At 41.8% G+C, this 12,145-nt stretch overlaps 1 protein-coding gene across 1 annotated transcript in view; it reads right to left on the bottom strand.

Moving 5' to 3' along the window:
- The window catches only part of ITGA9 (integrin subunit alpha 9), a 225,542-nt gene that overhangs the window by 139,122 nt on the left and 74,275 nt on the right, over positions 1-12,145 (bottom strand). The window lies entirely within an intron of this gene.

Here is a 12,145-nt window from a genome sequence, read left to right as displayed (position 1 = left end):
GCTAGGTGGAACTGCTTGTGGAGAAACAAGTTGGCTGAAGTGGAAAAAAAGGCTTTCACTTGTGAACTGGAGCAGCTCCAGAGAACCTCCCCTTGCATGGAAATGCACCACCTCGGTAAAACATTGCTGCTTTAATGATGAACTTCACCTACTGCATTATAAATAAAGAACCCAAGCACCTCTGGAGATGGAAAACCAGACACCCCAGAAGGCGCAAAGGCTTTCCCCTGCTGGAGGAAGAGGGGGTGGAAGGGAAGTCACTGAGGGACACCACAGGCTTCCTGGTTAACACACACATCCAGGCAGGCTCCCTCAGAAACTTCTCTCACAAACTTCTCCAAAAGCAGCACCCGTGTTGGCAGCCCTGCCAAGCCCTGGCAGCAAGCAAACCAACCCTCCCCACAAGCATCACAGCAAATCCTCTATGAGCTGCAGCACCAGTGCAAGGTCAGTTTTGGGCTGTGGGGTGCACATGCTGTTTCTGCTTTTACCTCCCCCCCCCCCCCCCCCCCCAATTTTTTTTAAAACTAGGGGGGCACACTATTGAAATCAGCTCCCATAAGCCATCTGAATGGCTGTTAGGGAACGACAGTAGGGTGTGGGGAAGTTTGGCAGAGTAGGAGATTTCAGCCTGCCTGCTGGTGCTGTTCCCTTTGTGAAACATCCCACAGGCAGACACAGCTGCTCCACTGGGGCTGTCACCAGCAGATATATTACAATGACTTGGTTTTAACTTGATGCACAATAAAAAAAGTTTCCAAATGAGCCTGGATTTCTGAAAGAGCTATTTTTAAGAAAAATCAGTAACAGAACAGTTTTTAATCCCTTTAAAAATCCTTAATAAGCCAAATTTGTCTCCACTCTAGCTCCAGAGGCTGAGCATCTCCCAGGAGGAGCAAAGACACCTAGTGGTTCTTCCCCTGGTGCCTTCAAGCACGCGACACATGGGGAGCCAGGCACAGCCCTCACCAGCTCCCTAAGTCTGCCCAGGAATAATTCAAAAGAACTGTTTTGGACCAAAACCACACCAGAAGTGATGCTAACAACATGGTGCCACAGGTGACTGAATCACAGTGTCCAGCAGTACTTACTAGCAATGTTTTATTTAGCACTACAGGCAAAGTCTGCTTCTCCACATAAATATAAGCCATTCTACTCAAAATCTAAAGCCACTATGTGTAAAAAATAATGCCTGCACTTAGGTTTGTAAATATTTCTGTGCCCGTTTCTCTTCAGAAATGGCCAGTGCCGGGCTACTTTCATTGGCCTGCACCTAGCAACTTCCAGCTATGCAAACAGCCCCAAGGCTACAAGGCTGATGGTGCTGAGAAGACAAGAATGCAAGCCTGCAGCCATCAGCCCTCTCCAGGGACACCTGCCATTTTCATCTTAAACTGGAACAAAACCAGATTTCAAAATATCAAAGGCATTGTGTGTGAAGTAAAATTAAATTTCTCTAACAAAACTCTACTGAAGTCTACTGGCTGGAGATGACCTACATCAAGGAGACAGTCACAGGAAGCTTTCACACGTCTGTGTGAAATATTTCATTGAGTTCTCTCCTTGTCTGGTTTTGCTTTCAAGCCTCGACTCTGATTTCTTCAGCAGTCTATAAAAGAAGAAAACTGAGAAGAAAGGTCATTTCCCCACTGCAGTGTTATAAAAAATTACTTCCCTCAAGAGATCTGCTGGGTTCTGAAGGTTACACAGCCTCTTGGCCACATCCAAACAGCTAAGACAAATGCCAAACAGAACTCCAGCAACTATGAAATTCCACTACATTTAACCAACAAACATTTTGAGTAAATAAATAAGAACTGATCCGCACACAAATTACATCTGATGACCCCACTGCTGGGGACTCAGTGGCTGGGTGCAGCTTTCACAAGGCACAATGTGTCCGAGCTGCCCGTTACTCCTGTTGGTCCTCACCTGAAACAGAGGCAATGGCAGAGGTTTTTTACCTTGGGATTTTGACACTTTGCTCAAAACCACAGGTTATCTTGTCTCGCTCACCCATTTGTAAAATAAAGGTAATACTATTCACCTATCTTAAAGGAATGTTGTTGGGATTAATTACTTAATTTGTGCAAGCCACTCTGAAGAAAAACACTATACAAATGCTAGGTAAAACATTTTTCAACCTAAATTCCTATTGTCATCCTGTTTATTAGCAATGGGAGAACACCTGACATAAAACAAGGCATTGGGCTATTATTTCCCCATGAGGCTCAAAGAAACACTAAGTTGCCTCCAGGGTAATTGCACATCATTTAACTCATATCACAAAATTTAACTCGTATCATGAAAAAAAACATCTCAGATTAAACCGCATTAATACAAACATGACAATTGGTCAAACAACACAAAACCCCACTGTATTCAGTGCCACACACTTCAGAGGCAGCATCTGACCCATAGAAAAGTGGTCTTGCACTTGGGCTAAAGCCAAGCCCCTGCACACCAATGGCATGGCCACCATAGCAGCTGAGTTACTGAAACCTGGCTGCAGGCTGCTTCCTGAAGTGGGAAATTGGAAATGAGGTGTCGGTTGTTCTTTTTTTTTTTTTTTTTCCCTCCTCCTGTGAAATGTGTTATTTCACAGCAACCCTGGGGAGGAGGTTAATTAGGACTTACTAGTGATTTGCAGACATTTAGGCTCATGGTGTACATCTGAAATTTGGCTATCACAGTGGCTGCAGATGGAGTGGTCAGTGATGAGAGAGTAACAGGGCACAGGAGGAGATCCTGCACTTCTAAAGCTTGTGCTGTACTGGAGGATTTGATCTCACAAGATTTCCCAGACCAAGAGACCACTGCAGTTCCCATTAAAAAGAAAGCAAAAACAGGAGAAACCCAATGATGCTACTTTCAGATTCAGCTGCATAATGCCTGATGCAACACGGGCACAAGTTTTGAGTGCTATGACAGAGTGCAGGATAATCAATGAGATAAAAAGCAAGAAAACTAGAATGGTTACTAAACAAGGCAAACGAATTCAAAATCAGAGTTGCAAATGGGCATTAGATCAGAAAAAAATACATGATTTTTACCAGATGCTCAGCACAGTTACTAACATGAGTGGAAACAATGTATTTACAGTATAAACTGTAAAACAGCAGTTTTGTGGGATTTTATATAAACTTTATATATATTTTATATATACATACATGTATATCAACATCAAAGCTTAAGAAACATGATTTGACTAGCTACCAACATACTACTCTTGCCTGGAGAAAAATAATGCTTTAAATATGTGCTGTTCTATAAGCCATATGGCTTCCACTAACTTCTGTTTATTTCACCTAAATAAGAATTTGAACAGTTAAGAGCACATTAGCGGGAGTTAGATTTGCCCCAGTGTAACCTGAAGTCAAATGAAAGTCAGACAATGATCTCAAGCGTTCTCTGTGAAATTTATACTGTAAAACACGGAAACGACTGCAAATAGTGAAGTCAGGTTGAAACAACTGGGTACTATGGACTACTCAGTAATGCTCAAGTCTTGCTACACTGCTTTAATTTACTAACGTAAAGCATCTTGTGAGTTATAAAACCTGTGCTGGTACTAACCTCAGGTGAGAAATAGGCTGCATGTTGCACCCACATCCTTCAGAGAGTTGGCATCTGAATTTAGTCTCAAGAAAGAAAGAGTACAAGCATAAATTCAGTGACTGAATGGGGGGATAGGACTGCATAGTCATTCTGGTATGGTTTAAAATAAAAATAAAGTGAAAGAAAGAAGAAAAGGAAGTAGATTAAAGTAGGTTCTCCAGAATTAGCAGATGAAAATCCAATGGTTTCATTCTAGAACACATGCAGCTGTCTGTTCCATCACCCCCTCATCTTGGGACTTTGTCCTTTAACCAAAGATTCGACATTTTAAAATTCCTGGCACAAAGACAACTACCTCCCCATTATCTCCAACTTCCAGTAAATCAAAGTATTATTAGTTAGACATTTGCTTTGGATTGCAAACAGCAAGTCCTATTCCATATGTCAGAAAGAGTAGGGGTAGCAAGATAGAAGTGACTGCTCTTTTTGCACAGCAGCCTTGCAATTTCTTAGTATCGTCCTTGTTTGATAGCTGGCCAAATCAATATTGAGCACCAGACTAACCAACCTTCATCTATAAAGACATGTTAATAGCTCATTTATGAAAGCAAAGGGATAAAAAATGTATCACAGTACATCAGGTGGAATCCCAGGACAATGGCAAGACCACCATCCACCTCTGATGTCAGTATAAATGTGAAACTAAGTTAAATGCAGCACATTTCCTTGAGTACATTTATAGCATCTTTCTTTCTCAGTGGACTTAGTGCACTTCATCAGGAGCAGCAGCCGTTAACCAGAACAGCCTAAAAACAACCCAGTGCATCCTCACATCACACTGGGACTTTTTTAGTAGGGAACTTATTAAGAGAGTGCATCCTCATCCTTTTTTCATTTGCTTCCACTGAAAAGAACCCAGGTATCAAGGGTTCATCAGTGAATCAAAATCAGTGAAACCCCTGGGGCACGATCCATCTCAGTTGTGAAGTTTCCCCACTTGACAATTTTTGGAACACTTTAGCCAGCCGTGTTCTTTTGTGAAAAAGAGGGGCTGAGTCATCCTGTGTAGGAGTAACTATAAATACTTAATGCCAAGACTTCTGCGCAAGTGCTACTTCTGTAGCACTTGATATACAGTATTTTGGAGACACCAGAACATTAGAGAAAGAGTACGGCGTGTCCTTTTTAGGAAGGAACATCTGTTGCACTCTCTGAGAAGCAACCGGTGTGACCTCCCGTCCTCCAAATAATGTCAACTCACCGGTGTTACTTTTTACAAGCAGCATCACGAGGACGAGGTTTCCTCACAGTTTGAGGGGGAAAAGTGTTTGGAATGGAAAAAGAAGCTGCTGCCAGAGGATTTGTTCAGCCGCTAGAACTTTGTTCCTTTCAGTAAAACTTAGTCATTACGTTATCTCATAATGATGCAAATAGCTGGTTCTCTTTATTCCAACATATCCTGCAGTTCACCCTGGTACAGAATTGAAATGCACCAAGTCTGTTTACAAACCAGCAGGCATCATGCTGCAGTCCCATTCTCCCATATTATTTTCCTGAATTCTGTGCCCCTAGAAGTTAGCAAGTATGAAAGCCACTATTTTAATACACAGCAGTAAAAACACACACAAAGAGTTTAAATTCAATGTTACAATGACTTTTTCCTGCCAGGATCAGCTGTAGGAATGCAACCTAACAAGAAAGGCCTGAATCAAAAGCATGAGACCACAACAGTACCCACTACAGGCAGGCTCATTCACTTTGCCATAGACAGTACAGATAAATAACAAAGCCCTCAGGGTCCTTCTTTTTCCTTTTGCCTGTAGACAGCTCTTCTAGTTCCCAAATACATTTGTACCAACGAGTTCTGCTGTCTGGCTCTAACAGTTTCTGTAGCATTTCAACATTGGTTTTATAAAGTTAGTATTTATAGCTACCTCAGGAAAGGGCCTGAGCACTTCCTACACCCTGCAGATAAAAGTCAATTCTGAAATCCCATCAGATACTATAAACAACCATATTTCATGCTTGCAATATCAACAGAATACTGAAATTGGCTTAACCCCATACTCACTTCTACCTTTCACATGCACGTTTTTTTTTTTTTTTTTTTTTTTTTTTTTTTTTAACAAGATGTGGCTTTCTGCTAGTTTGCTAGCTAATTTCTTTATTTCATTTTGAAACTGTAATTAAGATTTTAAGAACACATTGCCAGCTCGGCTTTCCCCACACTCTCTCTTCTTTTAAAGTCCAGAAATGAACCTGAGCTCCACAGCATTCAGCCAGGACAACAACAGACATCATGAGAGATGACAAGTCGCACGTGAGTGTTGATCTGCTGGAGGGTGGGAAGGCTCCACAGAGGGATCTGGACAGTGAACAGTAACACTACCAGCTTTGTGAGAAGCAGGGATATCCCCTGAAAAAGAGTCACACCCTTGTTCTATTTATACACAATATTTTTTTTTTCTTTTTATATGTCCTATCAGTTTGCCTGGTATGTGAGGAAGATGACCAGTATTTTGTTTCCATGAAGTCTGTTAAATTTTTCTCACATTTGCCATTGTTCTTATACCAAAAAGCAAATTAATTTGCAGCTTACAATTACATTGGGGTTGATAGTGAACTATTTCCTATTTGAGTTCCTTCAGAACTTTTGGGTGAAAATAAGCTTGATCTGGAAAGGTGAACACAATTATTCACTCCATCAATTTGTCATATAACCTCTTCCCCTGTCACTGAGCTGGTGACAATTTGTTTTCACCAGAATTAAACATTTAATTTGAAAGTGTCTAAGGGTCGTGTCCCCACCCCCCCCAACATTTTTGTCAAGAAATATTAAAAAAAAAACACTTCTGTTTAATCCAACCTTTGTTCTCCCTTCTCATTTTCTTTCTCTTTTCCCTCACAGTTTTTCCAGTGTAGAGCTGCACCAAAAGTCATTTAGCTATCACGTAGGCTCTAATTAACCAATGCTGATGAGATAAGGAAACGACATACCATCCTGAACACTGTTTTCCAAATGAATCAGAAAACCAGAGTCTTCATTAAAACCACAGGGTGCTTCTTCTGTTCCTGTATCAGGCCTAATGGGCTGTCCAAGTCCCAGCCAGCCTCCATCTCTGCCCTTTCACATTGATCCAGAACCCTTCCTGCTCCCAGCCACAGCTCTTCAAGCCTGCTAAACATCAGCTGTCTCTCCTCAGGGCAGAATTATCCCTGCTTCAGCCCATTGTACTGGGTCTGGCTGGGATGTTAACTTTCCCTGCAGCAGCCCATACAGTGCTGCGCTCTGCACTTGTAGCTAGAACAGCCGTGGTATCACACCAGTGTTGTGTCTGCTGCTGAGAAGTGCTGGCACAGCATCAGGACTCTCTCTGACCCTCCTAGGGGGTGGGCAAAAAGTGAGAAAGAAACATCAGCAGGGCAGCTGACCTAAACCAACCAAAGGGATATTCCATACCATATGATGTCACACTCAGCAATAAAAGGTGGAAAAAGGAAGAAGAGGGGAGGGGTGGGCTCTCGTTGTGAAAACGTCTGTCCTCCTCCCGAACACCGGCTACGTGCGTTGAGGCCCTGCTTCAAGGACGTGGTCAAGCATCGCTCATTTGTGGGAAGTAATTTCTTTCCTCTGCACTTCCACATAGCCTTTACTTGTTTTGTTTAGTTATTCCCTTTCCCCCTCCCTTTTCCCCTTTCCCCTTTTTTTCCCCTTTAGTTGAATTGTTTAATTAATAATAATATTTCCTTAATTATATATATATATATATTTTTTTCCCTCTTTAATTAAATCATCCTTATCTCAACCTGTGAGTTGTTCTTTCCTTTACTTCTTCCCCTCCTCATCTGAGGAGGAGGAGTGAGAGAGCGGTTGTGGTGTTCAACTGCCTAGCACGGTAAAACCACCACACCCATATATTTTGTTTGTGGTTGCAAAAGTCAGTTCACAGTCCCTTGGACTCAAAGGGACAGGGTATAGAAATGGTAGATACCATCATTGAGGTGGATGCCATTTTATTTCAGAAAGTGCAGTTTTTGGGGAGGATACAACAGTGACGCCTCGAGCATACAAAACTACGAAGAGCTTGTGAGCACCACACCTCTTTGCTCATTCATGACCCTCCTCTGCAAAGCGACCATGGCGAATCACAATGGTGTTCATCTATTACCAGGTGCACTTGTCCCTGAGCTGGGGAGGGAAATGCCTCCCAGGAATTACACTGGGGCTGACCTACGAAATTCTAGATGAATTGCTTGCATGTTACATGGGAAAAAAAGCCTGCACAGAAGCTCTTGGGGCTCCACAGATAAAAACAATCAAAGCAGGCTAAATCCCTGAGATGCTGTCATCAGTGTTTCTGTGTATACCAGGAAAGAGGGACATCAATAATTTCAGTGTAATCTGAGAGAGGGCCAAGCGCTCCAAGACGTCTGAGTATTGCCAACTGTCACTGCGTTTCTTCTCTTCTGAGAATTAGATGAATATCACCATCAGCTGTAGCTGCTCTTTGCTATCCCATGTAAAATCACATTTTTGAAGAGCTCCTCAGCTGCCTGGCCCTTCATAAAAAGCATCTGCCAGGGTTTAACAATATTATGTGAAATCAAGTTATCTTCCCCAGCCGTCACCCTCCCTGGAGTTAAGGTTTTCCCCTCATTTTTAAAATGCCAAATACTAAAACACAAAAGGCTTCCAGAGCCAGTCCAACCTCTCCCTGGGAATCATTATTCCCTTTTATTAACTCAGAGGAGTGCTTTTACATCCATTAAAGAAAATTTGTTTACTTTGTCCTAGAACCCGTTGACCAGACAAGTATAGCCACTACTTCTAGAACTAAAATCTGAAACCAGCTTACATATTTTTGCATTATTTTGCCAATTGCCAAGATATTCATCCTGGGCCTCCGCAACAATAACTTCAAGAAAGAAAATGTTAAACAACAGGTGGCAGAGGAAGAAGAGTTTTCAAGCCAGCTTCACTTCCATGTCACTTACAACCCAACGAAATACTTGCTTCCTACTCAGTTAATAAGAGCACTTCCAGCTGTTTATGGAAACAGGAAGCAGTGCAAAAAGCTGATTTCTTAAAAGCAAATAGTGATAAAAATTAGGATTGTTTCACAACAATATGGTCACTTCAGAACCCTTCCCTCCTCCGTCTCAGATGCTGGGAACAAATACACACTTGCAAAAAGAACAGCACAGAAGTGTGCTTGCCACCACCTTTTTATTAACTGAGACATTTATAGAAAACTGGGAGGGACAACTACTGTAAGAGGAAATGCTCTTTATAATAGCCCTATGGCTTTATCTCACTCATGTTAGAGTCTCACATCCCATTGAAAATTACTTGTCTGGGCTTTAACCTGAGGAAAGAATAGGAGTTTTACTGCCCAGACTCAAGTCTCCAGCTCCCTCCTTCACCTTTTGATGCTTGTGACTGTCCTTTTGGGGGATTATCCTGCCAGTAACATGCCTACAGCCACAGCTTTTCTGTATCTTTCTACCTGCCACTGTAAAATGCTTAGGGTGCAGATTTGGATAAAAGGCACCACTTGGATAGCCAGTTGCTGAAGAATGGCTGATTGGCCAACTGGAGCACAAGCAGGCATTCATTACAACCCTGTATAAGGATCTCCCACGACCCTGTTATTTCAGCTATAATTAACGTCAAATATTTACAAGAATGAGAATATGGGGTAAAAGTACTGGATAAGACCAGGGGATGGTCTCACTCTGTGCCCATTCCCAACCATGGCTTTAGATAAACCATGTTTATCTTTCAAGTTTCATGCCATGCAATCACTTTTTGAACCCAGGTAAATTTTTGGCATCCACAAGGAACTCAATTCCAACCAGCTGCCTCCTACCCTACTCTGTTAGGAGCTCTGACATCCCAAAAGCACATACCCAGCTTTCTGAGAGTCATTCAGAGAAAGATCTGTGCGATACACTGCCTCCAAGGCTTGGCTTTAAACTGAAATCTTATCTCTGTCTCCCTTGATTGTTCTCTGGAGCTACGCTGGAGCTGCTGGAGGCGAGAATGGCTGAAATATTGGCTCCACCAACATCTATAATACTGATGTCTCCTGAAAAGTAGGCTTGAAATATCCCAAGGACAACCCCTTCAACCGAGACTCATGACTGGATGCTTAGGAGTTTCCGTTTTCACATTATCTCATCAAGACCCAAACTTGCTCATTGCTAAGTCAGAGAAAGGAATGCCAAACCCCAAATCCTACACCCACTTTGCTACAGCTTTTTGGTCTTCATTTCAAGTGTTCCCACACAGTTTCACAGCTAGCTAGACCTTGTTTGTCTTACGAAATCTAAGACACAGTTTGAGGTGTTATAGCTCGAGGCACTCAGTGCAATTCTTTGCTATCAACTGGCCAATGAAAAGAGTATTCTGCTATTTGTTGAAAAACATCAACATAGCAGCTTAACCCATTGCCTGGACAATGCACTAAAAAGGGGTTTGGGTGGAACAGCCCAGCAGAAGATCTGAAATAGAGAATATGATTGAAAGCACAGTTAAAAGTGTATTTACAAAATGAGGTCGATGCAGCCCAGCTGACAGATATGCATGCAAAAAAATTTGTGGAAGACAAGAAGAATTTTAAAGCAAACAATCAATGCCTCCAACTTAAAAGCATCTCTATGATCTATTGCCTTGGCCCCTGACCCTGGAGCGCTCAGCCTCTTACAACACCGTTGGCAGTGGTGTGTAAACTATCTGTATGCTTTCATCCAAGATACGGCACCAAGATTTGGTAATGTCTATATTTACCAAAACACCCAAAAGGAGGGGAGAAAAATGGAGTGCAAGGAGAATAGCAAAGACAAATTAATTTGTTTGGCAGAACTGCACTGAATTCTGAACTGAATTCAAAGAAATAGTATTCCTCTAATACACAAGTACATAAAACAAGTGATTACCATAGGAACTGCAAGCAAGTTAGAGACCATCCTCAAAGTGCAAAAAGCCAGAGGAGTAAACATGCGTGACGACCCAAGGGCAAGGCAGAGCTCAGAAACTGAAAGAAAAATGGTAAATGCCTTCCCGGCTTCACACCACATTACTGCTTTACAGCTGAAAATTGAACTCAGATTTCTGAATTTCCAGCCCAGGACTTCAAACATACAAGAATATTTCCTCCTAGAGGAACAACAACAGCTCCAAACAAAGCTCTCTAGGACATGCCAAGTCTGGTAGTGGTGGTGCAAGCTTTTTTTTTTTTTTTTTTCCTGGGGGTGGAGGGGGTGTTAGACTCTCTGAATTATTTAAACAAAAGACTGGGTGGTCAGGAGTGCTTGTCACAGACTGGCTAGCTCCTGGCTGGTTCACAAAGGAGATTGTGACTGCTAATGGCAGCAGCTAATAAAGCAATCCCTTCAAGTTCAAACAGTAGGGATGAGTGCCTCGGAGATGAAATGTCAGGATTTCTTCTTTGCTGGACGTGGTAACTCCAAGCATGTTCAGTATTGCATTAGTCAAACTGTGGATGCTTGGAAAGTCACCAGATGTCTAATGGGGAACCAAGAAGAGACCACTGAACACTCTGGGTCTGTTTATATACAGAGAGAGACCAGGCACAGAACCAGAGCAGACTGGTCCACAGACCAGTCCAGACCTGAACTCACCCAACGCATGGGGACAAGCAGACATTTCCTATCATTAGACATTCAGTGATGACACTTCAGTGCTTCCTAAGTAATTAATAAAATGTGGATATGCTTGAGAGGAGAAAAAAAGTGATTATTTCACCATTTCTTTTTAATAAAATAACTTCATTGAAAATATACATATTTATTAAAACTTAAGCCTCTGCCTATACCCGTTGTACCCCTTGCCTTTTCATTGCTCATTGTTGTTTTTTTTTTTTGTTTGTTTGTTTTTGAGAGTGTGGGGAAGCACTGTATGTATTAGGATGCCAAATTCCTAGTGATATGAAACGGTTTCTGAAAGTTTTATTTCTAAGGTCCTCAGGTCTATGCTCCAGGCACTGTCTTTCACGTGAACATTTTTCCTTCCCCAGGTGATTCATGTCAGAATTTTCAACACGTTAAACCATAAAGAGACATAACTAGAGGTTAAGAGGGCAATCTGGCACTCAAAAAAGGAAGACCACTGTCTAATGCAATTTTAAATACTTGGGGAGAAATAAGCAAGCACTGAAGTGCAAGTGATGTCAAATTATTAAGTTTAGTAAAAACTAGAAAAGACCATGATGAAATTCTGAAGCATGTAGAACACGGAAAATATAAGCCAGGGCACATGAAATTAATTTTGATAAAGCTAAGGTAATACGCACTTAGAGAAATAATTTAATTTATACTGTTGGGTAACATTAAAGAGAAGGACATAGGCAGCGCTATGGACAGGCCAGGGAGCACCACCTTCTGCTTCCTGTAAGGCAGTAGCCTGAAAAATACTTGAATAACATGGAGTTTCTGATAGATATGAAGTACACAGAAGCTTTTATCTAACGTGAACCAGTTTGCTCAGCTATTTGTAATGAATCTCTCACTGAGTCCACATTTTTTTCTAGAAACTGAATAAAATATGGTCTTCCAGCTGAAGAGC

This window comes from Oxyura jamaicensis, chromosome 2 (assembly GCF_011077185.1).
Source record: "Oxyura jamaicensis isolate SHBP4307 breed ruddy duck chromosome 2, BPBGC_Ojam_1.0, whole genome shotgun sequence".
Classification (NCBI taxonomy): domain Eukaryota; kingdom Metazoa; phylum Chordata; class Aves; order Anseriformes; family Anatidae; genus Oxyura; species Oxyura jamaicensis.
Note: the sequence above shows the minus strand (reverse complement) of the source record. Positions and strands in the feature narration are given on the sequence as shown.